Below are 27,721 nucleotides of genomic sequence, written 5' to 3' on the forward strand. Positions count from 1 at the left end.
TGTCCCCTATACACAGTCTGGTGCTGGAGTGAGCACAGTCCCCTATACTCTGTCTGGAGCTGGAGTGAGCACATTCCCCTATACACAGTCTGGAGTGAGCACCGTCCCCTATACACAGTCTGGAGCTGGAGTGAGCACCGTCCCGTATACACAGTCTGGGGCTGGAGTGAGCACCGTCCCCTATACACAGTCTGGGGCTGGAGTGAGCACCGTCCCCTATACACAGTCTGGAGCTGGAGTGAGCACCGTCCCCTATACACAGTCTGGGGCTGGTGTGAACACAGTCCCCTATATGCAGTGTGGGGCTGGAGTGAGCACCGTCCCGTATACACAGTCTGGAGTGAGCACCGTCCCCTATACACAGTCTGGAGTGAGCACCGTCCCCTATACACAGTCTGGAGTGAGCACCGTCCCCTATACACAGTCTGGGGCTGGAGTGAGCACCGTCCCCTCTACACAGTCTGGGGCTGGAGTGAGCACCGTCCCCTATACACAGTCTGGGGCTGGAGTGAGCACCGTCCCCTATACACAGTCTGGGACTGGAGTGAGCACTGTCCCCTATACACAGTCTGTGGCTGGAGTGAGCACCATCCCCGACACACAGTCTGGGGCTGGAGTGAGCACAGTCCCATATACACAGTCTGGTGTGAGCACCGTCCCCTATACACAGTCTGGGGCTGGAGTGAGCACCATCACCTGTGCACAGTCTGAGGCTGGAGTGAGCACCGTCCGCTATACACAGTGTGGGGCTGGAGTGAGCACCGTCCTCTATACACAGTTTGGAGCTGGAGTGAGCACCGTCCCCTATATACAGTCTGGAGCTGGTGTGAGCACGGTCCCCTATACACAGTCTGAGGCTGGAGTGAGCACCGTCCCCGATACACAGTCTGGGGCTGGAGTGAGCACCGTCCCCTATGCACAGTCTGGGGCTGGAGTGAGCACCGTCCCATATACACAGTCTGGAGCTGGAGTGAGCACCTTCCCCTATACACAGTCTGGGGCTGGAGTGAGCACCGTCCCCTATACACAGTCTGGAGCTGGAGTGAGCACCGTCCCATATACACAGTCTGGAGCTGGAGTGAGCACCTTCCCCTATACACAGTCTGGGGCTGGAGTGAGCACCGTCCCCTATACACAGTCTGGTGCTGGAGTGAGCACCGTCCCCTATACACAGTCTGGTGCTGGAGTGAGCACCGTCCCCATACACAGTCTGGGGCTGGAGTGAGCACCGTCCCCTATACACAGTCTGGGGCTGGAGTGAGCACCGTCCCCTATGAACAGTCTGGGGCTGGAGTGAGCACCGTCCCCTATACACAGTCTGGAGCTGGAGAGAGCACCGTCCCCTATACACAGTCTGGGGCTGGAGTGAGCACTGTCCCCTATACACAGTCTGGAGCTGGTGTGAGCACCGTCCCCTATACACAGTCTGGAGTGCGCACCGTCCCCTATACACAGTATGGGGCGGGAGTGAGCACCGTCCCCTATACACAGTCTGGGTCTGGAGTGAGCACTGTCCCCTATACACAGTCTGGAGTGAGCACCGTCCCCAGTACACAGTCAGGGACTGGAGTGAGCACTGTCCCCTATACACAGCCTGGGGCTGGCGTCAGCACTGTCCCCTATACACAGTCTGGGGCTAGAGTGAGCACCGTCCCCTATACAGAGTCTGGAGTGTGCACCGTCCGCTATACAAAGTCTGGAGCTGGAGTGAGCACTGTCCCCTATACACAGTCTGGTGCTGGAGTGAGCACAGTCCCCTATACACAGTCTGGTGCTGGAGTGAGCACCGTCCCCTATACACAGTCTGGAGCTGGAGTGAGCACCGTCCCCTATACACAGTCTGGAGTGCGCACCGTCCCCTATACACTGTCTGGAGCTGGAGAGAGCACCGTCCCCTATACACAGTCTGGGGCTGGAGTGAGCACTGTCCCCTTTACACTGTCTGGAGCTGGTGTGAGCACCGTCCCCTATACACAGTCTGGAGTGCGCACCGTCCCCTATACACTGTCTGGAGCTGGTGTGAGCACCGTCCCCTATACACAGTCTGGAGTGCGCACCGTCCCCTATACATTGTCTGGTGCTGGAGTGAGCACCGTCCCCTATAGACAGTCTGGGGCTGGAGTGAGCACCGCCCCTATACACAGTCTGGGGCTGGAGTGAGCACCGTCCCCTATACACAGTCTGGAGCTGGAGTGAGCACCGTCCCCAAAACACAGTCTGGAGCTGGAGTGAGCACCGTCCCCTATACACAGTCTGGGGCTGGAGTAAGCACCGTCCCCTATACACTGTGTGGAGCTGGAGTGAGCACCGTCCCCTATACACAGTCTGGGGATGGAGTGAGCACCGTCCCCTGTAGACAGTCTGGAGCTGGAGTGAGCACCGTTCCCTATACACAGTCTGGGGCTGGAGTGAGCACCGTCCCCAATACACAGTCTGGAGTGAACACCGTCCCCTATACACAGTCTGGGTCCGGAGTGAGCACCGTCCCCGATACACAGTCTGGGGCTGGAGTGAGCACCGTCCCCTTTACACAGTCTGGAGCTGGAGTGAGCACCGTCCCCTATGCACAGTCTGGAGCTGGAGTGAGCGCCGTCCCTTATACACAGTCTGGAACTGGAGTGAGCACCGTCCCCTATACAGAGTCTGGGGCTGGAGTGAGCACCGTCCCCTATACACAGTCTGGAGTGATCACCGTCCCCTATACACAGTCTGGGGCTGGAGTGAGCACCGTCCCCTATACACAGTCTGGAGCTGGAGTGAGCACCGTCCCCTATACACAGTCTGGAGCTGGAGTGAGCGCCGTCCCTTATACACAGTCTGAGGCTGTAGTGAGCACCGTCCCCTATACACAGTCTGGAGAGAACACCGTCCCCTATACACAGTCTGGAACTGGAGTGATCACCGTCCCCTATACACAGTCTGGGGCTGGAGTGAGCACCGTCCCCTTCACACAGTCTAGGGCTGGGGTGAGCACCGTCCCCTATACGCAGTCTGGGGCTGGAGTGAGCACCGTCCCCTGTACACAGTCTGGAGCTGGAGTGAGCACCATCCCCTATACAGAGTCTGGAGTGAGCACCGTCCCCTATACACAGTCTGGAGTGACCACCGTCCCCTATACACAGTCTGGGGCTGGAGTGAGCACCGTCCCCAAAACACAGTCTGGAGCTGGAGTGAGCACCGTCCACAAAACACAGTCTGCAGCTGGAGTGAGCACCGTCCCCTAAACACAGTGTGGGGCTGGAGTAAGCACCGTCCCCTATACACTGTCTGGAGCTGGAGTGAGCACCGTCCCCTATACACAGTCTGGGGATGGAGTGAGAACCTCCCCAAAACACAGTCTGGAGCTGGAGTGAGCACCGTCCCCTATACACAGTCTGGGGCTGGAGTGAGCACCGTCCCCTATACACAGTGTGGAGCTGGAGTGAGCACTGTCCCCTATACACAGTCTGGAGTGAACACCGTCCCCTATACACAGTCTGGGGCCGGAGTGAGCACCGTCCCCAAAACACAGTCTGGAGCTGGAGTGAGCACCGTCCCCTATACACAGTCTGGAGCTGGAGTGAACACCGTCCCCTATACACAGTCTGGGGCTGAAGTGAGCACCATCCCCAATACACAGTCTGGAGTGAGCACCGTCCCCTATACACAGTCTGGTGCTGGAGTGAGCACCGTCCCCTATAGACAGTCTGGGGCTGGAGTGAGCACCGTCCCCTATACACAGTCTGGGGCTGGAGTGAGCACCGTCCCCTATCCACAGTCTGGAGCTGGAGTGAGCACCGTCCCCAAAACACAGTCTGGAGCTGGAGTGAGCACTGTCCCCTATACACAGTCTGGGGCTGGAGTAAGCACCGTCCCCTATACACTGTGTGGAGCTGGAGTGAGCACCGTCCCCTATACAGAGTCTGGGGATGGAGTGAGCACCGTCCCCTATACACAGTCTGGAGCTGGAGTGAGCACCGTCCCCTATACACAGTCTGGGGCTGGAGTGAGCACCGTCCCCTATACACAGTGTGGAGCTGGAGTGAGCACCGTCCCCAATACACAGTCTGGAGTGAACACCGTCCCCTATACACAGTCTGGGGCCGGAGTGAGCACCGTCCCCGATACACAGTCTGGGGCTGGAGTGAGCACCGTCCCCTTTACACAGTCTGGAGCTGGAGTGAGCACCGTCCCCTATGCACAGTCTGGAGCTGGAGTGAGCGCCGTCCCTTATACACAGTATGGAACTGGAGTGAGCACCGTCCCCTATACAGAGTCTGGGGCTGGAGTGAGCACCGTCCCCTATACACAGTCTGGAGTGATCACCATCCCCTATACACAGTCTGGGGCTGGAGTGAGCACCGTCCCCTATACACAGTCTGTAGCTGGAGTGAGCACCGTCCCCTATACACAGTCTGGAGCTGGAGTGAGCGCCGTCCCTTATACACAGTCTGAGGCTGGAGTGAGCACCGTCCCCTATACACAGTCTGGAGAGAACACCGTCCCCTATACACAGTCTGGAACTGGAGTGATCACCGTCCCCTATACACAGTCTGGGGCTGGAGTGAGCACCGTCCCCTACACACAGTCTAGGGCTGGGGTGAGCACCGTCCCCTATACGCAGTCTGGGGCTGGAGTGAGCACCGTCCCCTGTACACAGTCTGGAGCTGGAGTGAGCACCATCCCCTATACAGAGTCTGGAGTGAGCACCGTCCCCTATACACAGTCTGGAGTGACCACCGTCCCCTATACACAGTCTGGGGCTGGAGTGAGCACCGTCCCCAAAACACAGTCTGGAGCTGGAGTGAGCACCGTCCACAAAACACAGTCTGGAGCTGGAGTGAGCACCGTCCCCTATACACAGTCTGGGGCTGGAGTAAGCACCGTCCCCTATACACTGTCTGGAGCTGGAGTGAGCACCGTCCCCTATACACAGTCTGGGGATGGAGTGAGAACTTCCCCAAAACACAGTCTGGAGCTGGAGTGAGCACCGTCCCCTATACACAGTCTGGGGCTGGAGTGAGCACCGTCCCCTATACACAGTGTGGAGCTGGAGTGAGCACCGTCCCCTATACACAGTCTGGAGTGAACACCGTCGCCTATACACAGTCTGGGGCCGGAGTGAGCACCGTCCCCGATACACAGTCTGGGGCTGGAGTGAGCACCGTCCCCCTTACACAGTCTGGAGCTGGAGTGAGCACCTTCCCCTATGCACAGTCTGGAGCTGGAGTGAGCACCTTCCCCTATACACAGTCTGGGGCTGGAGTGAGCACCGTCCCCTATACAGAGTCTGGTGCTGGAGTGAGCACCGTCCCCTATACACAGTCTGGGGCTGGAGTGAGCTCCGTCCCCATACACAGTCTGGGGCTGGAGTGAGCACCGTCCCCTATACACAGTCTGGGGCTGGAGTGAGCACCGTCCCCTATGAACAGTCTGGGGCTGGAGTGAGCACCGTCCCCTATACACAGTCTGGAGCTGGAGAGAGCACCGTCCCCTATACACAATCTGGGGCTGGAGTGAGCACTGTCCCCTATACACAGTCTGGAGTGAGCACCGTCCCCTATACACAGTCTGGAGTGAGCACCGTCCCCTATACACAGTCTGGGGCTGGAGTGAGCACCGTCCCCTATACACAGTCTGGAGCTGGAGAGAGCACCGTCCCCTATACACAATCTGGGGCTGGAGTGAGCACTGTCCCCTATACACAGTCTGGAGCTGGTGTGAGCACCGTCCCCTATACACAGTCTGGAGTGCGCACCATCCCCTATGCACAGTATGGGGCGGGAGTGAGCACCGTCCCCTAAACACAGTCTGGGTCTGGAGTGAGCACTGTCCCCGATACACAGTCTGGAGTGAGCACCGTCCCCAGTACACAGTCAGGGACTGGAGTGAGCACTGTCCCCTATACACAGCCTGGGGCTGGCGTCAGCACTGTCCCCTATACACAGTCTGGGGCTAGAGTGAGCACCGTCCCCTATACAGAGTCTGGAGTGTGCACCGTCCGCTATACACAGTCTGGAGCTGGAGTGAGCACTGTCCACTATACACAGTCTGGTGCTGGAGTGAGCACAGTCCCCTATACTCTGTCTGGAGCTGGAGTGAGCACATTCCCCTATACACAGTCTGGAGTGAGCACCGTCCCCTATACACAGTCTGGAGCTGGAGTGAGCACCGTCCCGTATACACAGTCTGGGGCTGGAGTGAGCACCGTCCCCTATACACAGTCTGGGGCTGGAGTGAGCACCGTCCCCTATACACAGTCTGGAGCTGGAGTGAGCACCGTCCCCTATACACAGTCTGGGGCTGGTGTGAACACAGTCCCCTATATGCAGTGTGGGGCTGGAGTGAGCACCGTCCCGTATACACAGTCTGGAGTGAGCACCGTCCCCTATACACAGTCTGGAGTGAGCACCGTCCCCTATACACAGTCTGGAGTGAGCACCGTCCCCTATACACAGTCTGGGGCTGGAGTGAGCACCGTCCCCTATACACAGTCTGGGGCTGGAGTGAGCACCGTCCCCTCTACACAGTCTGGGGCTGGAGTGAGCACCGTCCCCTATACACAGTCTGGGGCTGGAGTGAGCACCGTCCCCTATACACAGTCTGGGACTGGAGTGAGCACTGTCCCCTATACACAGTCTGTGGCTGGAGTGAGCACCATCCCCGACACACAGTCTGGGGCTGGAGTGAGCACAGTCCCATATACACAGTCTGGTGTGAGCACCGTCCCCTATACACAGTCTGGGGCTGGAGTGAGCACCATCACCTGTGCACAGTCTGAGGCTGGAGTGAGCACCGTCCGCTATACACAGTGTGGGGCTGGAGTGAGCACCGTCCTCTATACACAGTTTGGAGCTGGAGTGAGCACCGTCCCCTATATACAGTCTGGAGCTGGTGTGAGCACGGTCCCCTATACACAGTCTGAGGCTGGAGTGAGCACCGTCCCCGATACACAGTCTGGGGCTGGAGTGAGCACCGTCCCCTATGCACAGTCTGGGGCTGGAGTGAGCACCGTCCCATATACACAGTCTGGAGCTGGAGTGAGCACCTTCCCCTATACACAGTCTGGGGCTGGAGTGAGCACCGTCCCCTATACACAGTCTGGAGCTGGAGTGAGCACCGTCCCATATACACAGTCTGGAGCTGGAGTGAGCACCTTCCCCTATACACAGTCTGGGGCTGGAGTGAGCACCGTCCCCTATACACAGTCTGGTGCTGGAGTGAGCACCGTCCCCTATACACAGTCTGGGGCTGGAGTGAGCTCCGTCCCCATACACAGTCTGGGGCTGGAGTGAGCACCGTCCCCTATACACAGTCTGGGGCTGGAGTGAGCACCGTCCCCTATGAACAGTCTGGGGCTGGAGTGAGCACCGTCCCCTATACACAGTCTGGAGCTGGAGAGAGCACCGTCCCCTATACACAGTCTGGGGCTGGAGTGAGCACTGTCCCCTATACACAGTCTGGAGTGCGCACCGTCCCCTATACACAGTATGGGGCGGGAGTGAGCACCGTCCCCTAAACACAGTCTGGGTCTGGAGTGAGCACTGTCCCCTATACACAGTCTGGAGTGAGCACCGTCCCCAGTACACAGTCAGGGACTGGAGTGAGCACTGTCCCCTATACACAGCCTGGGGCTGGCGTCAGCACTGTCCCCTATACACAGTCTGGGGCTAGAGTGAGCACCGTCCCCTATACAGAGTCTGGAGTGTGCACCGTCCGCTATACAAAGTCTGGAGCTGGAGTGAGCACTGTCCCCTATACACAGTCTGGTGCTGGAGTGAGCACAGTCCCCTATACACAGTCTGGTGCTGGAGTGAGCACCGTCCCCTATACACAGTCTGGTGCTGGAGTGAGCACAGTCCCCTATACTCTGTCTGGAGCTGGAGTGAGCACATTCCCCTACACACAGTCTGGAGTGAGCACCGTCCCCTATACACAGTCTGGAGCTGGAGTGAGCACCGTCCCCTATACACAGTCTGGGGCTGGAGTGAGCACCGTCCCCTATACACAGTCTGGGGCTGGAGTGAGCACCGTCCCCTATACACAGTCTGGAGCTGGAGTGAGCACCGTCCCCTATACACAGTCTGGAGCTGGATTGAGCACCGTCCCCTATACACTGTCTGGGGCTGGAGTGATCACCGTCCCCTATACACAGTCTGGAGCTGGAGTGAGCACCGTCCCCTATACACAGTCTGGAGCTGGAGTGAGCACCGTCCCCTATACAGAGTCTCGGGCTGGCGTGATCACCGTCCCCTATACACAGTCTGGGTCTGGAGAGAGCACCGTCCCGTATACACAGTCTGGAGTGAGCACTGTCCCCTATACACAGTCTGGGGCTCGAGTGAGCACCGTCCCCTATAAACAGTCTGGGGCTGGTGTGAGCACCGTCCCAAATAAACAGACTGGAGCTGGAGTGAGCACCGTCCCCTATACACAGTCTGGAGCTGGAGTGAGCACTGTCCCCTACACACAGTCTGAGGCTGGAGTGAGCACCGTCCCCTATACACAGTCTGGAGCTGGAGTGAGCAACGTCCCATATACACAGTCTGGAGCTGGAGTGAGCACCGTCCCATATACACAGTCTGGAGCTGGAGTGAGCACCGTCCCCTATACACAGCCTGGGGCTGGAGTGAGCACCGTCCCCTATACACAGTCTGGTGCTGGAGTGAGCACCGTCCCCTATACACAGTCTGGGGCTGGAGTGAGCTCCGTCCCCCAAACACAGTCTGCGGCTGGAGTGAGCACCGTCCGCTATACACAGTCTGGGGCTGGAGTGAGCACCGTCCCCTATACACAGTCTGGGGCTGGAGTGAGCACCGTCCCCTATACACAGTCTGGAGCTGGAGAGAGCACCGTCCCCTATACACAGTCTGGGGCTGGAGTGAGCACTGTCCCCTTTACACTGTCTGGAGCTGGTGTGAGCACCGTCCCCTATACACAGTCTGGAGTGCGCACCGTCCCCTATACAATGTCTGGAGCTGGTGTGAGCACCGTCCCCTATACACAGTCTGGAGTGCGCACCGTCCCCTATACACTGTCTGGTGCTGGAGTGAGCACCGTCCCCTATAGACAGTCTGGGGCTGGAGTGAGCACCGTCCCCTATACACAGTCTGGGGCTGGAGTGAGCACCGTCCCCTATACACAGTCTGGAGCTGGAGTGAGCACCGTCCCCAAAACACAGTCTGGAGCTGGAGTGAGCACCGTCCCCTATACACAGTCTGGGGCTGGAGTAAGCACCGTCCCCTATACACTGTGTGGAGCTGGAGTGAGCACCGTCCCCTATACACAGTCTGGGGATGGAGTGAGCACCGTCCCCTGTACACAGTCTGGAGCTGGAGTGAGCACCGTCCCCTATACACAGTCTGGGGCTGGAGTGAGCACCGTCCCCAATACACAGTCTGGAGTGAACACCGTCCCCTACACACAGTCTGGGTCCGGAGTGAGCACCGTCCCCGATACACAGTCTGGGGCTGGAGTGAGCACCGTCCCCTTTACACAGTCTGGAGCTGGAGTGAGCACCGTCCCCTATGCACAGTCTGGAGCTGGAGTGAGCGCCGTCCCTTATACACAGTCTGGAACTGGAGTGAGCACCGTCCCCTATACAGAGTCTGGGGCTGGAGTGAGCACCGTCCCCTATACACAGTCTGGGGCTGGAGTGAGCACCGTCCCCTATAAACAGTCTGGAGCTGGAGTGAGAACCGTCCCCTATACACAGTCTGGAGCTGGAGTGAGCGCCGTCCCTTATACACAGTCTGAGGCTGGAGTGAGCACCGTCCCCTATACACAGTCTGGAGAGAACACCGTCCCCTATACACAGTCTGGAACTGGAGTGATCACCGTCCCCTATACACAGTCTGGGGCTGGAGTGAGCACCGTCCCCTTCACACAGTCTAGGGCTGGGGTGAGCACCGTCCCCTATACGCAGTCTGGGGCTGGAGTGAGCACCGTCCCCTGTACACAGTCTGGAGCTGGAGTGAGCACCATCCCCTATACAGAGTCTGGAGTGCGCACCGTCCCCTATACACTGTCTGGTGCTGGAGTGAGCACCGTCCCCTATAGACAGTCTGGGGCTGGAGTGAGCACCGTCCCCTATACACAGTCTGGGGCTGGAGTGAGCACCGTCCCCTATACACAGTCTGGAGCTGGAGTGAGCACCGTCCCCAAAACACAGTCTGGAGCTGGAGTGAGCACCGTCCCCTATACACAGTCTGGGGCTGGAGTAAGCACCGTCCCCTATACACTGTGTGGAGCTGGAGTGAGCACCGTCCCCTATACACAGTCTGGGGATGGAGTGAGCACCGTCCCCTGTACACAGTCTGGAGCTGGAGTGAGCACCGTCCCCTATACACAGTCTGGGGCTGGAGTGAGCACCGTCCCCAATACACAGTCTGGAGTGAACACCGTCCCCTACACACAGTCTGGGTCCGGAGTGAGCACCGTCCCCGATACACAGTCTGGGGCTGGAGTGAGCACCGTCCCCTTTACACAGTCTGGAGCTGGAGTGAGCACCGTCCCCTATGCACAGTCTGGAGCTGGAGTGAGCGCCGTCCCTTATACACAGTCTGGAACTGGAGTGAGCACCGTCCCCTATACAGAGTCTGGGGCTGGAGTGAGCACCGTCCCCTATACACAGTCTGGGGCTGGAGTGAGCACCGTCCCCTATAAACAGTCTGGAGCTGGAGTGAGAACCGTCCCCTATACACAGTCTGGAGCTGGAGTGAGCGCCGTCCCTTATACACAGTCTGAGGCTGGAGTGAGCACCGTCCCCTATACACAGTCTGGAGAGAACACCGTCCCCTATACACAGTCTGGAACTGGAGTGATCACCGTCCCCTATACACAGTCTGGGGCTGGAGTGAGCACCGTCCCCTTCACACAGTCTAGGGCTGGGGTGAGCACCGTCCCCTATACGCAGTCTGGGGCTGGAGTGAGCACCGTCCCCTGTACACAGTCTGGAGCTGGAGTGAGCACCATCCCCTATACAGAGTCTGGAGTGAGCACCGTCCCCTATACACAGTCTGGAGTGACCACCGTCCCCTATACACAGTCTGGGGCTGGAGTGAGCACCGTCCCCAAAACACAGTCTGGAGCTGGAGTGAGCACCGTCCACAAAACACAGTCTGCAGCTGGAGTGAGCACCGTCCCCTAAACACAGTCTGGGGCTGGAGTAAGCACCGTCCCCTATACACTGTCTGGAGCTGGAGTGAGCACCGTCCCCTATACACAGTCTGGGGATGGAGTGAGAACCTCCCCAATACACAGTCTGGAGCTGGAGTGAGCACCGTCCCCTATACACAGTCTGGGGCTGGAGTGAGCACCGTCCCCTATACACAGTGTGGAGCTGGAGTGAGCACTGTCCCCTATACACAGTCTGGAGTGAACACCGTCCCCTATACACAGTCTGGGGCCGGAGTGAGCACCGTCCCCAAAACACAGTCTGGAGCTGGAGTGAGCACCGTCCCCTATACACAGTCTGGAGCTGGAGTGAACACCGTCCCCTATACACAGTCTGGGGCTGAAGTGAGCACCATCCCCAATACACAGTCTGGAGTGAGCACCGTCCCCTATACACAGTCTGGTGCTGGAGTGAGCACCGTCCCCTATAGACAGTCTGGGGCTGGAGTGAGCACCGTCCCCTATACACAGTCTGGGGCTGGAGTGAGCACCGTCCCCTATACACAGTCTGGAGCTGGAGTGAGCACCGTCCCCAAAACACAGTCTGGAGCTGGAGTGAGCACCGTCCCCTATACACAGTCTGGGGCTGGAGTAAGCACCGTCCCCTATACACTGTGTGGAGCTGGAGTGAGCACCGTCCCCTATACACAGTCTGGGGATGGAGTGAGCACCGTCCCCTATACACAGTCTGGAGCTGGAGTGAGCACCGTCCCCTATACACAGTCTGGAGCTGGAGTGAGCACCGTCCCCTATACACAGTCTGGGGCTGGAGTGAGCACCGTCCCCTATACACAGTCTGGGGCTGGAGTGAGCACCGTCCCCTATACACAGTCTGGAGCTGGAGTGAGCACCGTCCCCTATACACAGTCTGGAGCTGGATTGAGCACCGTCCCCTATACACTGTCTGGGGCTGGAGTGATCACCGTCCCCTATACACAGTCTGGAGCTGGAGTGAGCACCGTCCCCTATACACAGTCTGGAGCTGGAGTGAGCACCGTCCCCTATACAGAGTCTCGGGCTGGCGTGATCACCGTCCCCTATACACAGTCTGGGTCTGGAGAGAGCACCGTCCCGTATACACAGTCTGGAGTGAGCACTGTCCCCTATACACAGTCTGGGGCTCGAGTGAGCACCGTCCCCTATAAACAGTCTGGGGCTGGTGTGAGCACCGTCCCAAATAAACAGACTGGAGCTGGAGTGAGCACCGTCCCCTATACACAGTCTGGAGCTGGAGTGAGCACTGTCCCCTACACACAGTCTGAGGCTGGAGTGAGCACCGTCCCCTATACACAGTCTGGAGCTGGAGTGAGCAACGTCCCATATACACAGTCTGGAGCTGGAGTGAGCACCGTCCCATATACACAGTCTGGAGCTGGAGTGAGCACCGTCCCCTATACACAGCCTGGGGCTGGAGTGAGCACCGTCCCCTATACACAGTCTGGTGCTGGAGTGAGCACCGTCCCCTATACACAGTCTGGGGCTGGAGTGAGCTCCGTCCCCCAAACACAGTCTGCGGCTGGAGTGAGCACCGTCCGCTATACACAGTCTGGGGCTGGAGTGAGCACCGTCCCCTATACACAGTCTGGGGCTGGAGTGAGCACCGTCCCCTATACACAGTCTGGAGCTGGAGAGAGCACCGTCCCCTATACACAGTCTGGGGCTGGAGTGAGCACTGTCCCCTTTACACTGTCTGGAGCTGGTGTGAGCACCGTCCCCTATACACAGTCTGGAGTGCGCACCGTCCCCTATACAATGTCTGGAGCTGGTGTGAGCACCGTCCCCTATACACAGTCTGGAGTGCGCACCGTCCCCTATACACTGTCTGGTGCTGGAGTGAGCACCGTCCCCTATAGACAGTCTGGGGCTGGAGTGAGCACCGTCCCCTATACACAGTCTGGGGCTGGAGTGAGCACCGTCCCCTATACACAGTCTGGAGCTGGAGTGAGCACCGTCCCCAAAACACAGTCTGGAGCTGGAGTGAGCACCGTCCCCTATACACAGTCTGGGGCTGGAGTAAGCACCGTCCCCTATACACTGTGTGGAGCTGGAGTGAGCACCGTCCCCTATACACAGTCTGGGGATGGAGTGAGCACCGTCCCCTGTACACAGTCTGGAGCTGGAGTGAGCACCGTCCCCTATACACAGTCTGGGGCTGGAGTGAGCACCGTCCCCAATACACAGTCTGGAGTGAACACCGTCCCCTACACACAGTCTGGGTCCGGAGTGAGCACCGTCCCCGATACACAGTCTGGGGCTGGAGTGAGCACCGTCCCCTTTACACAGTCTGGAGCTGGAGTGAGCACCGTCCCCTATGCACAGTCTGGAGCTGGAGTGAGCGCCGTCCCTTATACACAGTCTGGAACTGGAGTGAGCACCGTCCCCTATACAGAGTCTGGGGCTGGAGTGAGCACCGTCCCCTATACACAGTCTGGAGTGATCACCGTCCCCTATACACAGTCTGGGGCTGGAGTGAGCACCGTCCCCTATAAACAGTCTGGAGCTGGAGTGAGAACCGTCCCCTATACACAGTCTGGAGCTGGAGTGAGCGCCGTCCCTTATACACAGTCTGAGGCTGGAGTGAGCACCGTCCCCTATACACAGTCTGGAGAGAACACCGTCCCCTATACACAGTCTGGAACTGGAGTGATCACCGTCCCCTATACACAGTCTGGGGCTGGAGTGAGCACCGTCCCCTTCACACAGTCTAGGGCTGGGGTGAGCACCGTCCCCTATACGCAGTCTGGGGCTGGAGTGAGCACCATCCCCTGTACACAGTCTGGAGCTGGAGTGAGCACCATCCCCTATACAGAGTCTGGAGTGAGCACCGTCCCCTATACACAGTCTGGAGTGACCACCGTCCCCTATACACAGTCTGGGGCTGGAGTGAGCACCGTCCCCAAAACACAGTCTGGAGCTGGAGTGAGCACCGTCCACAAAACACAGTCTGCAGCTGGAGTGAGCACCGTCCCCTAAACACAGTCTGGGGCTGGAGTAAGCACCGTCCCCTATACACTGTCTGGAGCTGGAGTGAGCACCGTCCCCTATACACAGTCTGGGGATGGAGTGAGAACCTCCCCAATACACAGTCTGGAGCTGGAGTGAGCACCGTCCCCTATACACAGTCTGGGGCTGGAGTGAGCACCGTCCCCTATACACAGTGTGGAGCTGGAGTGAGCACTGTCCCCTATACACAGTCTGGAGTGAACACCGTCCCCTATACACAGTCTGGGGCCGGAGTGAGCACCGTCCCCAAAACACAGTCTGGAGCTGGAGTGAACACCGTCCCCTATACACAGTCTGGGGCTGAAGTGAGCACCATCCCCAATACACAGTCTGGAGTGAGCACCGTCCCCTATACACAGTCTGGTGCTGGAGTGAGCACCGTCCCCTATAGACAGTCTGGGGCTGGAGTGAGCACCGTCCCCTATACACAGTCTGGGGCTGGAGTGAGCACCGTCCCCTATACACAGTCTGGAGCTGGAGTGAGCACCGTCCCCAAAACACAGTCTGGAGCTGGAGTGAGCACCGTCCCCTATACACAGTCTGGGGCTGGAGTAAGCACCGTCCCCTATACACTGTGTGGAGCTGGAGTGAGCACCGTCCCCTATACACAGTCTGGGGATGGAGTGAGCACCGTCCCCTATACACAGTCTGGAGCTGGAGTGAGCACCGTCCCCTATACACAGTCTGGGGCTGGAGTGAGCACCGTCCCCTATACACAGTGTGGAGCTGGAGTGAGCACCGTCCCCAATACACAGTCTGGAGTGAACACCGTCCCCTATACACAGTCTGGGGCCGGAGTGAGCACCGTCCCCGATACACAGTCTGGGGCTGGAGTGAGCACCGTCCCCTTTACACAGTCTGGAGCTGGAGTGAGCACCGTCCCCTATGCACAGTCTGGAGCTGGAGTGAGCGCCGTCCCTTATACACAGTCTGGAACTGGAGTGAGCACCGTCCCCTATACAGAGTCTGGGGCTGGAGTGAGCACCGTCCCCTATACACAGTCTGGAGTGATCACCATCCCCTATACACAGTCTGGGGCTGGAGTGAGCACCGTCCCCTATACACAGTCTGGAGCTGGAGTGAGCACCGTCCCCTATACACAGTCTGGAGCTGGAGTGAGCGCCGTCCCTTATACACAGTCTGAGGCTGGAGTGAGCACCGTCCCCTATACACAGTCTGGAGAGAAGACCGTCCCCTATACACAGTCTGGAACTGGAGTGATCACCGTCCCCTATACACAGTGTGGAGCTGGAGTGAGCACCGTCCCCAATACACAGTCTGGAGTGAACACCGTCCCCTATACACAGTCTGGGGCCGGAGTGAGCACCGTCCCCGATACACAGTCTGGGGCTGGAGTGAGCACCGTCCCCTTTACACAGTCTGGAGCTGGAGTGAGCACCGTCCCCTATGCACAGTCTGGAGCTGGAGTGAGCGCCGTCCCTTATACACAGTCTGGAACTGGAGTGAGCACCGTCCCCTATACAGAGTCTGGGGCTGGAGTGAGCACCGTCCCCTATACACAGTCTGGAGTGATCACCATCCCCTATACACAGTCTGGGGCTGGAGTGAGCACCGTCCCCTATACACAGTCTGGAGCTGGAGTGAGCACCGTCCCCTATACACAGTCTGGAGCTGGAGTGAGCGCCGTCCCTTATACACAGTCTGAGGCTGGAGTGAGCACCGTCCCCTATACACAGTCTGGAGAGAAGACCGTCCCCTATACACAGTCTGGAACTGGAGTGATCACCGTCCCCTATACACAGTCTGGGGCTGGAGTGAGCACCGTCCCCTACACACAGTCTAGGGCTGGGGTGAGCACCGTCCCCTATACGCAGTCTGGGGCTGGAGTGAGCACCGTCCCCTGTACACAGTCTGGAGCTGGAGTGAGCACCATCCCCTATACAGAGTCTGGAGTGAGCACCGTCCCCTATACACAGTCTGGAGTGACCACCGTCCCCTATACACAGTCTGGGGCTGGAGTGAGCACCGTCCCCAAAACACAGTCTGGAGCTGGAGTGAGCACCGTCCACAAAACACAGTCTGGAGCTGGAGTGAGCACCGTCCCCTATACACAGTCTGGGGCTGGAGTAAGCACCGTCCCCTATACACTGTCTGGAGCTGGAGTGAGCACCGTCCCCTATACACAGTCTGGGGATGGAGTGAGAACTTCCCCAAAACACAGTCTGGAGCTGGAGTGAGCACCGTCCCCTATACACAGTCTGGGGCTGGAGTGAGCACCGTCCACTATACACAGTGTGGAGCTGGAGTGAGCACCGTCCCCTATACACAGTCTGGAGTGAACACCGTCGCCTATACACAGTCTGGGGCCGGAGTGAGCACCGTCCCCGATACACAGTCTGGGGCTGGAGTGAGCACCGTCCCCTTTACACAGTCTGGAGCTGGAGTGAGCACCTTCCCCTATGCACAGTCTGGAGCTGGAGTGAGCGCCGTCCCTTATACACAGTCTGGAACTGGAGTGAGCACCGTCCCCTATACACAGTCTGGGGCTGGAGTGAGCACCGTCCCCTATACACAGTCTGGAGTGATCACCGTCCCCTATACACAGTCTGGGGCTGGAGTGAGCACCGTCCCCTATACACAGTCTGGAGCTTGAGTGAGCACCGTCCCCTATACACAGTCTGGAGCTGGAGTGAGCGCCGTCCCTTATACACAGTCTGGGGCTGGAGTGAGCACCGTCCCCTATACACAGTCTGGAGAGAGCACCGTCCCCTATACACAGTCTGGAACTGGAGTGAGCACCGTCCCCTATACACAGTCTGGGGCTGGAGTGAGCACCATCCCCTATACACAGTCTGGAGTGATCACGGTCCCCTATACACAGTCTGGGGCTGGAGTGAGCACCGTCCCCTATACACAGTGTAGGGCTGGGGTGAGCACCATCCCCTATACGCAGTCTGGGGCTGGAGTGAGCACCGTCCCGTATACACAGTCTGGAGCTGGAGTGAGCACCATCCCCTATACACAGTCTGGAGTGAGCACCGTCCCCTATACACAGTCTGGAGTGAGCACCGTCCCCTATACACAGTCTGGGGCTGGAGTGAGCACCTTCCCCTATACACTGTCTGGGGCTGGCGTGAGTACCGTCCCCTATACAAAGTCTTGAGTGAGCACCCTCCCCTATACACAGTTTGGAGTGAGCACCGTCCCCTATACACAGTCTGGGGCTGGAGTTAGCACCGTCCCCTATACACAGTCTGGGGCTGGAGTGAGCACCGTCCCCTATACACAGTCTGGGGATGGAGTGAGCACTGTCCCCTATACACAGTCTGGAGTGAGCACCGTCCCCAGTACACAGTCAGGGACTGGAGTGGGCACTGTCCCCTATACACAGCCTGGGGCTGGCGTCAGCACTGTCCCCTATACACAGTCTGAGGCTAGAGTGAGCACCGTCCCCTATACAGAGTCTGGAGTGTGTACCGTCCGCTATACACAGTCTGGAGCTGGAGTGAGCACTGTCCCCTATACACAGTCTGGTGCTGGAGTGAGCACAGTCCCCTATACTCTGTCTGGAGCTGGAGTGAGCACATTCTCCTACACACAGTCTGGAGTGAGCACCGTCCCCTATACACAGTCTGGAGCTGGAGTGAGCACCGTCCCCTATACACAGTCTGGGGCTGGAGTGAGCACCGTCCCCTATACACAGTCTGGGGCTGGAGTGAGCACCGTCCCCTATACACAGTCTGGAGCTGGAGTGAGCACCGTCCCCTATACACAGTCTGGAGCGGGATTGAGCACCGTCCCCTATACACTGTCTGGGGCTGGAGTGATCACCGTCCCCTATACACAGTCTGGAGCTGGAGTGAGCACCGTCCCCTATACACAGTCTGGAGCTGGAGTGAGCACCGTCCCCTATACAGAGTCTCAGGCTGGCGTGATCACCGTCCCCTATACACAGTCTGGGTCTGGAGTGAGCACCGTCCCGTATACACAGTCTGGAGTGAGCACTGTCACCTATACACAGTCTGGGGCTGGAGTGAGCACCGTCCCCTATAAACAGTCTGGGGCTGGTGTGAGCACCGTCCCAAATAAACAGACTGGAGCTGGAGTGAGCACCGTCCCCTATACACAGTCTGGAGCTGGAGTGAGCACCGTCCCCTACACACAGTCTGAGGCTGGAGTGAGCACCATCCCCTATACACAGTCTGGAGCTGGAGTGAGCAACGTCCCATATACACAGTCTGGAGCTGGAGTGAGCACCGTCCCATATACACAGTCTGGAGCTGGAGTGAGCACCGTCCCCTATACACAGTCTGGGGCTGGAGTGAGCACCGTCCCCTATACACAGTCTGGTGCTGGAGTGAGCACCGTCCCCTATACACAGTCTGGGGCTGGAGTGAGCTCCGTCCCCCAAACACAGTCTGCGGCTGGAGTGAGCACCGTCCCCTATACACAGTCTGGGGCTGGAGTGAGCACCGTCCCCTATACACAGTCTGGGGCTGGAGTGAGCACCGTCCCCTATACACAGTCTGGAGCTGGAGAGAGCACCATCCCCTATGCACAGTCTGGGGCTGGAGTGAGCACTGTCCCCTATACACTGTCTGGAGCTGGTGTGAGCACCGTCCCCTATACACAGTCTGGAGTGCGCACCGTCCCCTATACACTGTCTGGAGCTGGTGTGAGCACCGTCCCCTATACACAGTCTGGAGTGCGCACCGTCCCCTATACACTGTCTGGTGCTGGAGTGAGCACCGTCCCCTATAGACAGTCTGGGGCTGGAGTGAGCACCGTCCCCTATACACAGTCTGGGGCTGGAGTGAGCACCGTCCCCTATACACAGTCTGGAGCTGGAGTGAGCACCGTCCCCAAAACACAGTCTGGAGCTGGAGTGAGCACCGTCCCCTATACACAGTCTGGGGCTGGAGTAAGCACCGTCCCCTATACACTGTGTGGAGCTGGAGTGAGCACCGTCCCCTATACACAGTCTGGGGATGGAGTGAGCACCGTCCCCTGTACACAGTCTGGAGCTGGAGTGAGCACCGTCCCCTATACACAGTCTGGGGCTGGAGTGAGCACCGTCCCCTATACGCAGTGTGGAGCTGGAGTGAGCACCGTCCCCTTTACACAGTCTGGAGCTGGAGTGAGCACCGTCCCCTATGCACAGTCTGGAGCTGGAGTGAGCGCCGTCCCTTATACACAGTCTGGAACTGGAGTGAGCACCGTCCCCTATACAGAGTCTGGGGCTGGAGTGAGCACCGTCCCCTATACACAGTCTGGAGTGATCACCGTCCCCTATACACAGTCTGGGGCTGGAGTGAGCACCGTCCCCTATACACAGTCTGGAGCTGGAGTGAGCACCGTCCCATATACACAGTCTGGAGCTGGAGTGAGCGCCGTCCCTTATACACAGTCTGAGGCTGGAGTGAGCACCGTCCCCTATACACAGTCTGGAGAGAACACCGTCCCCTATACACAGTCTGGAACTGGAGTGATCACCGTCCCCTATACACAGTCTGGGGCTGGAGTGAGCACCGTCCCCTACACACAGTCTAGGGCTGGGGTGAGCACCGTCCCCTATACGCTGTCTGGGGCTGGAGTGAGCACCGTCCCCTGTACACAGTCTGGAGCTGGAGTGAGCACCATCCCCTATACAGAGTCTGGAGTGAGCACCGTCCCCTATACACAGTCTGGAGTGACCACCGTCCCCTATACACAGTCTGGGGCTGGAGTGAGCACCGTCCCCAAAACACAGTCTGGAGCTGGAGTGAGCACCGTGCACAAAACACAGTCTGGAGCTGGAGTGAGCACCGTCCGCTGTACACAGTCTGGGGCTGGAGTAAGCACCGTCCCCTATACACTGTCTGGAGCTGGAGTGAGCACCGTCCCCTATACACAGTCTGGGGATGGAGTGAGAACCTCCCCAAAACACAGTCTGGAGCTGGAGTGAGCACCGTCCCCTATACACAGTCTGGGGCTGGAGTGAGCACCGTCCACTATACACAGTGTGGAGCTGGAGTGAGCACCATCCCCTATACACAGTCTGGAGTGAACACCATCCCCTATACACAGTCTGGGGCCGGAGTGAGCACCGTCCCCAAAACACAGTCTGGAGCTGGAGTGAGCACCGTCCCCTATACACAGTCTGGAGCTGGAGTGAACACCGTCCCCTATACACAGTCTGGGGCTGAAGTGAGCACCATCCCCAATACACAGTCTGGAGTGAGCACCGTCCCCTATAGACAGTCTGGGGCTGGAGTGAGCACCGTCCCCTATACACAGTCTGGGGCTGGAGTGAGCACCGTCCCCTATACACAGTCTGGAGCTGGAGTGAGCACCGTCCCCAAAACACAGTCTGGAGCTGGAGTGAGCACCGTCCCCTATACACAGTCTGGGGCTGGAGTAAGCACCGTCCCCTATACACTGTGTGGAGCTGGAGTGAGCACCGTCCCCTATACACAGTCTGGGGATGGAGTGAGCACCGTCCCCTATACACAGTCTGGAGCTGGAGTGAGCACCGTCCCCTATACACAGTCTGGGGCTGGAGTGAGCACCGTCCCCTATACACAGTGTGGAGCTGGAGTGAGCACCGTCCCCAATACACAGTCTGGAGTGAACACCGTCCCCTATACACAGTCTGGGGCCGGAGTGAGCACCGTCCCCGATACACAGTCTGGGGCTGGAGTGAGCACCGTCCCCTTTACACAGTCTGGAGCTGGAGTGAGCACCGTCCCCTATGCACAGTCTGGAGCTGGAGTGAGCGCCGTCCCTTATACACAGTCTGGAACTGGAGTGAGCACCGTCCCCTATACAGAGTCTTGGGCTGGAGTGAGCACCGTCCCCTATACACAGTCTGGAGTGATCACCGTCCCCTATACACAGTCTGGGGCTGGAGTGAGCACCGTCCCCTATACACAGTCTGGAGCTGGAGTGAGCACCGTCCCCTATACACAGTCTGGAGCTGGAGTGAGCGCCGTCCCTTATACACAGTCTGAGGCTGGAGTGAGCTCCGTCCCCTATACACAGTCTGGAGAGAACACCGTCCCCTATACACAGTCTGGAACTGGAGTTATCACCGTCCCCTATACACAGTCTGGGGCTGGAATGAGCACCGTCCCCTACACACAGTCTAGGGCTGGGGTGAGCACCGTCCCCTATACGCAGTCTGGGGCTGGAGTGAGCACCGTCCCCTGTACACAGTCTGGAGCTGGAGTGAGCACCATCCCCTATACAGAGTCTGGAGTGAGCACCGTCCCCTATACACAGTCTGGAGTGACCACCGTCCCCTATACACAGTCTGGGGCTGGAGTGAGCACCGTCCCCAAAACACAGTCTGGAGCTGGAGTGAGCACCGTCCACAAAACACAGTCTGGAGCTGGAGTAAGCACCGTCCCCTATACACTGTCTGGAGCTGGAGTGAGCACCGTCCCCTATACACTGTCTGGGGCCGGAGTGAGCACCGTCCCCTATACACAGTCTGGGGCCGGAGTGAGCACCGTCCCCTATACACAGTCTGGGGATGGAGTGAGAACCTCCCCAAAAAACAGTCTGGAGCTGGAGTGAGCACCGTCCCCTATACACAGTCTGGGGCTGGAGTGAGCACCGTCCCCTATACACAGTGTGGAGCTGGAGTGAGCACCGTCCCCTATACACAGTCTGGAGTGAACACCGTCGCCTATACACAGTCTGGGGCCGGAGTGAGCACCGTCCCCGATACACAGTCTGGGGCTGGAGTGAGCACCGTCCCCTTTACACAGTCTGTAGCTGGAGTGAGCACCTTCCCCTATGCACAGTCTGGAGCTGGAGTGAGCGCCGTCCCTTATACACAGTCTGGAGCTGGAGTGAGCACCGTCCCCTATACACAGTCTGGAGCTGGAGTGAGCGCCATCCCTTATACACAGTCTGAGGCTGGAGTGAGCACCGTCCCCTATACACAGTCTGGAGAGAACACCGTCCCCTATACACAGTCTGGAACTGGAGTGATCACCGTCCCCTATACACAGTCTGGGGCTGGAGTGAGCACCGTCCCCTACACACAGTCTAGGGCTGGGGTGAGCACCGTCACCTATACGCAGTCTGGGGCTGGAGTGAGCACCGTCCCCTGTACACAGTCTGGAGCTGGAGTGAGCACCATCCCCTATACAGAGTCTGGAGTGAGCACCGTCCCCTATACACAGTCTGGAGTGACCACCATCCCCTATACACAGTCTGGGGCTGGAGTGAGCACCGTCCCCAAAACACAGTCTGGAGCTGGAGTGAGCACCGTCCACAAAACACAGTCTGGAGCTGGAGTGAGCACCGTCCCCTATACAAAGTCTGGGGCTGGAGTAAGCACCGTCCCCTATACACTGTCTGGAGCTGGAGAGAGCACCGTCCCCTATACACAGTCTGGGGATGGAGTGAGAACCTCCCCAAAACACAGTCTGGAGCTGGAGTGAGCACCGTCCCCTATACACAGTCTGGGGCTGGAGTGAGCACCGTCCCCTATACACAGTCTGGAGTGAACACCGTCGCCTATACACAGTCTGGGGCCGGAGTGAGCACCGTCCCCTATACACAGTCTGGAGCTGGAGTGAGCACCGTCCCCTTTACACAGTCTGGAGCTGGAGTGAGCACCTTCCCCTATGCACAGTCTGGAGCTGGAGTGAGCGCCGTCCCTTATACACAGTCTGGAACTGGCGTGAGCACCGTCCCCTATACACAGTCTGGAGTGATCACCGTCCCCTATACACAGTCTGGGGCTGGAGTGAGCACCGTCCCCTATACACAGTCTGGAACTGGAGTGAGCACCGTCCCCTATACACAGTCTGGGGCTGGAGTGAGCACCATCCCCTATACACAGTCTGGAGTGATCACCGTCCCCTATACACAGTCTGGGGCTGGGGTGAGCACCGTCCCCTATACACAGTCTAGGGCTGGGGTGAGCACCGTCCCCTATATGCAGTCTGGGGCTGGAGTGAGCACCGTCCCGTATACACAGTCTGGAGCTGGAGTGAGCACCATCCCCTATACACAGTCTGGTGTGAGCACCGTCCCCTATACACAGTCTGGAGTGAGCACCGTCCCCTATACACAGTCTGGGGCTGGAGTGAGCACCTTCCCCTATACACTGTCTGGGGCTGGCGTGAGTACCGTCCCCTATACAAAGTCTTGAGTGAGCACCCTCCACTATACACAGTCTGGAGTGAGCACCGTCCCCTATACACAGTCCGAGGCTGGAGTTAGCACCGTCCCCTATACACAGTCTGGGGCTGGAGTGAGCACCGTCCCCTATACACAGTCTGGGGATGGAGTGAGCACCGTCACCTATACACAGTCTGGGGCTGGAGTGAGCACAGTCCCCTATACACTGTCTGGGGCTGGAGTGATCACCGTCCTCTATACTCAGTCCGGAGTGAGCACCGTCCCCTATACGCAGTCTGGGGCTGGAGTGAGCAGCGTCCCGTATACACAGTCTGGGGCTGGAGTGAGCATTGTCCCCTATACACAGTCTGGAGCTGGAGTGAGTACCGTCCCCTATACATAGTCTGGGGCTGGAGTGAGCACCGTCCCCTATACACAGTCTGGGGCTGGAGTGAGCACCGTCCCCTATACATAGTCTGGGGCTGGAGTGAGCACCGTCCCCTATACACAGTCTGGGGCTGGAGTGAGCACCGTCCCCTATACACAGTCTGGGGCTGGAGTGAACACGGTCCACTATACACAGTCTGGGGCTGGAGTGAGCACTGTCCCCTATACACAGTCTGGAGCTGGAGTGAGTACCGTCCCCTATACATAGTCTGGGGCTGGAGTGAGTACCGTCCCCTATACATAGTCTGGGGCTGGAGTGAGCACCGTCCCCTATACACAGTCTGGGGCTGGAGTGAGCACCGTCCCCTATACACAGTCTGGGGCTGGAGTGAACACGGTCCACTATACACAGTCTGGGGCTGGAGTGAGCACCGTCCCCGATACACAGTCTGGGGCTGGAGTGAGCACCGTCCCCTACACACAGTCTGGAGTGAGCACCATCCCCTATACACAGTCTGGAGTGAGCACCGTGCACGAGAGACAGTCTGGAGCTGGAGTGAGCACCGTCCCCTATACACAGTCTGGGGCTGGAATGAGCACCGTCCCCTATACACAGTCTGGAGCTGGAGTGAGCACTGTCCCCTACACACAGTCTGGGTCTGGAGTGAGCACCGTCCCCTATACACAGTCTGGGGCTGGAGTGAGCACCATCCCCTATACACAGTCTGGGGCTGGAGTGAGCACCGTCCCCTATAAACAGTCTGGGGCTGGAGTGAGCACCGTCCCCTATACGCAGTCTGGGGCTGGAGTGAGCACCGTCCCCTATACACAGTCTGGGGCTGGAGTGAGCACCGTCCCCTATACACAGTCTGGGGCTGGAGTGAGCACCGTCCCCTATACACAGTCTGGAGCTGGAGTGAGCACCGTCACCTACAAACAGTCTGGGGCTGGAGTGAGCACCGTCCCCTTTACACAGTCTGGAGCTGGAGTGAGCACCGTCCCCTATACACAGACAGGGGCTGGAGTGAGCACCGTCCCCTATATACAGTCTGGATTGAGCACCGTCCCATATACACAGTCTGGAGCTGGAGTGAGCACCGTCCCCTATACACAGTCTGGGGCTGGAGTGAGCACCGTCCCCTATACACAGTCTGGGGCTGGACTGAGCGCCGTCCGCTATACACAGTCTGGGTCTGGAGTGAGCACCGTCCCCTATACATTGTCTGGGGCTGGAGTGAGCACCATCCCCTATACACAGTCTGGGTCTGGAGTGAGCTCCGTCCCCTATACACAGTCTGGGTCTGGAGTGAGCACCGTCCCCTATACATTGTCTGGGGCTGGAATGAGCACCGTCCCCTATACACAGTCTGGGTCTGGAGAGAGCACCGTCCCCTATACACAGTCTGGGGCTGGAGTGAGCACAGTCCCCTACACACAGTCTGGGGCTGGAGTGAGCAACGTCCCCTATACACAGTCTGGATTGAGCACCGTCCCCTGTACACAGTCTGGAGCTGGAGTGAGCACCGTCCCCTATACACAGTCTGGAGCTGGAGTGAGCACCGTCCCCTATACACAGTCTGGGGCTGGAGTGAGCACCGTACCCTATACACAGTCTGGGGCTGGAGTGAGCACCGTCCCCTATACACAGTCTGGGGCTGGAGTGAGCACCGTCCCCTATACACAGTGTGTGGATGGAGTGAGCACCGTCCCCTATACACAGTCTGGGGCTGGAGTGAGCAACCTCCCCTATACACAGTCTGGGGCGGAGTGAACACCGTCCCCTATACACAGTCTGGGGCTGGAGTGAGCACCGTCCCCTATACACAGTCTGGGGCTGGAGTGAGCACCGTCCACTATACACAGTCTGGGGCTGGAGTGAGCACCGTCCCCTTTACACAGTCTGGGGCTCGAGTGAGCACCATCCCCTATACACAGTCTGGAGCTGGAGTGAGCACCGTCCCCTATATACAGTCTGGAGCTGGAGTGAGCAGCGTCCCCTATACACGGTCTGGAGTGAGCACCGTCCCCTTTCCACAGTCTGGAGCTGGAGTGAGCACCGTCCCCTATACACAGTCTGGGGCTCGTGTGAGCACCGTCCCCTATACACAGTCTGGGGCTGGAGTGAGCACCGTCCCCTGTACACAGTCTGGAGCTGGAGTGAGCACCGTCCGCTATACACAGTCTGGGGCTGGAGTGAGCACCGTCCCCTACACACAGTCTGGAGCTGGAGTGAGCACCGTCCCCTGTACACAATCTGGAGTTGGAATGAGCAACGTCCCCTATACACTGTCTGTGGCTGGAGTGAGCACCGTCCCCTATACACAGTCTGGGGCTGTAGTGTGCACTGTCCCCTATACACAGTCTGTGTCTGGAGTGAGCACAGTCCACTACACACAGTCTGCGGCTGTAGTGAACACCGTCCCCTATACACAGTCTGGAGTGAGCACCGTCCCCTATACACAGTCTGTGGCTGGAGTGAGCACCGTCCCCTATACACAGTCTGGAGTGAGCACCGTCCCCTATACACAGTCTGGAGCTGGAGTGAGCACCGTCCCCTATACACAGTCTGGGTCTGGAGTGAGCACCGTCCCCTATACACAGTCTGGGGCTGGAGTGAGCACCGTCCCCTATAGACAGTCTGGGGCTGGAGTGAGCATCGTCCCCTATACACAGTCTGGGGCTGGATTGAGCACCGTCCCCTATACACAGTCTGGAGCTGGAGTGAGCACCGTCCCCTATACACAGTCTGGAGCTGGAGTGAGCACCGTCCCCTATACACAGTCTGGGGATGGAGTGAGCACCGTCCCCTATACACAGTCTGGAGCTGGAGTGAGCACCGTCCCCTATACACAGTCTGGGGCTGGAGTGAGCACCGTCCCCTATACACAGTCTGGGGCTGGAGTGAGCACTGTCCCCTGTACACAGTCTGGGGCTGGAGTGAACACGATCCCCTATACAAAGTCTGGGGCTGGAGTGAGCACCGTCCCGTATACACAGTCTGGAGTGAGCACCGTCCCCTATACACAGTCTGGGGCTGGAATGAGCACCGTCCCCTATACACAGTCTTTGGCTGGAGTGAGCACCGTCCCCTATACGCAGTCTGGGGCTGGAGTGAGCACCATGCCCTATACACAGTCTGGGGCTTGAGTGAGCACCGTCCCCTATACACAGTCTGGGGCTGGAGTGAGCACCATCCCCTATACACAGTCTGGAGCTGGAGTGAACACCGTCACCTACAAACAGTCTGGGGCTGGAGTGAGCACCGTCCCCTATACACAGTCTGGAGCTGGAGTGAGCACCCTCGCCTATACACAGTCTGGGGCTGGAGTGAGCACCGTCCCCTATATGCAGTCTGGATTGAGCACCGTCCCATATACACAGTCTGGAGCTGGAGTGAGCACCGTCCTCTATACACAGTCTGGGGCTGGAGTGAGCACCGTCCCCTATACACAGTCTGCGGCTGGAGTGAGCTCCGTCCCCTATACACAGTCTGGGTCTGGAGTGAGCACCGTCCCGTATACATTGTCTGGGGCTGGAGTGAGCACCGTCCCCTATACACAGCCTGGGTCTGGAGTGAGCACCGTCCCCTATACACAGTCTGGAGCTGGAGTGAGCACTGTCCCCTATACACAGTCTGCGGCTGGAGTGCGCACCGTCCCCTATACACAGTCTGGAGCTGGAGTGAGCACCATCCCCTATACACTGTCTGGGGCTGGAATGAGCACCGTCCCCTATACACAGGCTGGGGCTGGAGTGAGCACAGTCCCCTATACACAGTCTGGGGCCGGAGAGAGCACCGTCCCCTATACACAGTCTGGGGCTGGAGTGAGCACCATCCCCTATACACAGTCTGGAGTGAGCACCGTCCCCTGTACACGGTCTGGAGCTGGACTGAGCACCGTCCCCTATACACAGTCTGGAGCTGGAGTGAGCACCATCCCCTATACACAGTCTGGGGCTGGATTGAGCACTGTCCCCTAAACACAGTCTGGGGCTGGAGTGAGCACCGTCCCCTATACACAGTCTGGGGCTGGAGTGAGCACCGTCCCCTATACACAGTGTGGGGATGGAGTGAGCACCGTCCCCTATGCACAGTCTG

This window comes from Somniosus microcephalus, unplaced genomic scaffold (genome assembly GCF_052327205.1).
Source record: "Somniosus microcephalus isolate GS21.2 unplaced genomic scaffold, FLI_Smic_1.0 unresolved_chr1, whole genome shotgun sequence".
Taxonomy (NCBI): domain Eukaryota; kingdom Metazoa; phylum Chordata; class Chondrichthyes; order Squaliformes; family Somniosidae; genus Somniosus; species Somniosus microcephalus.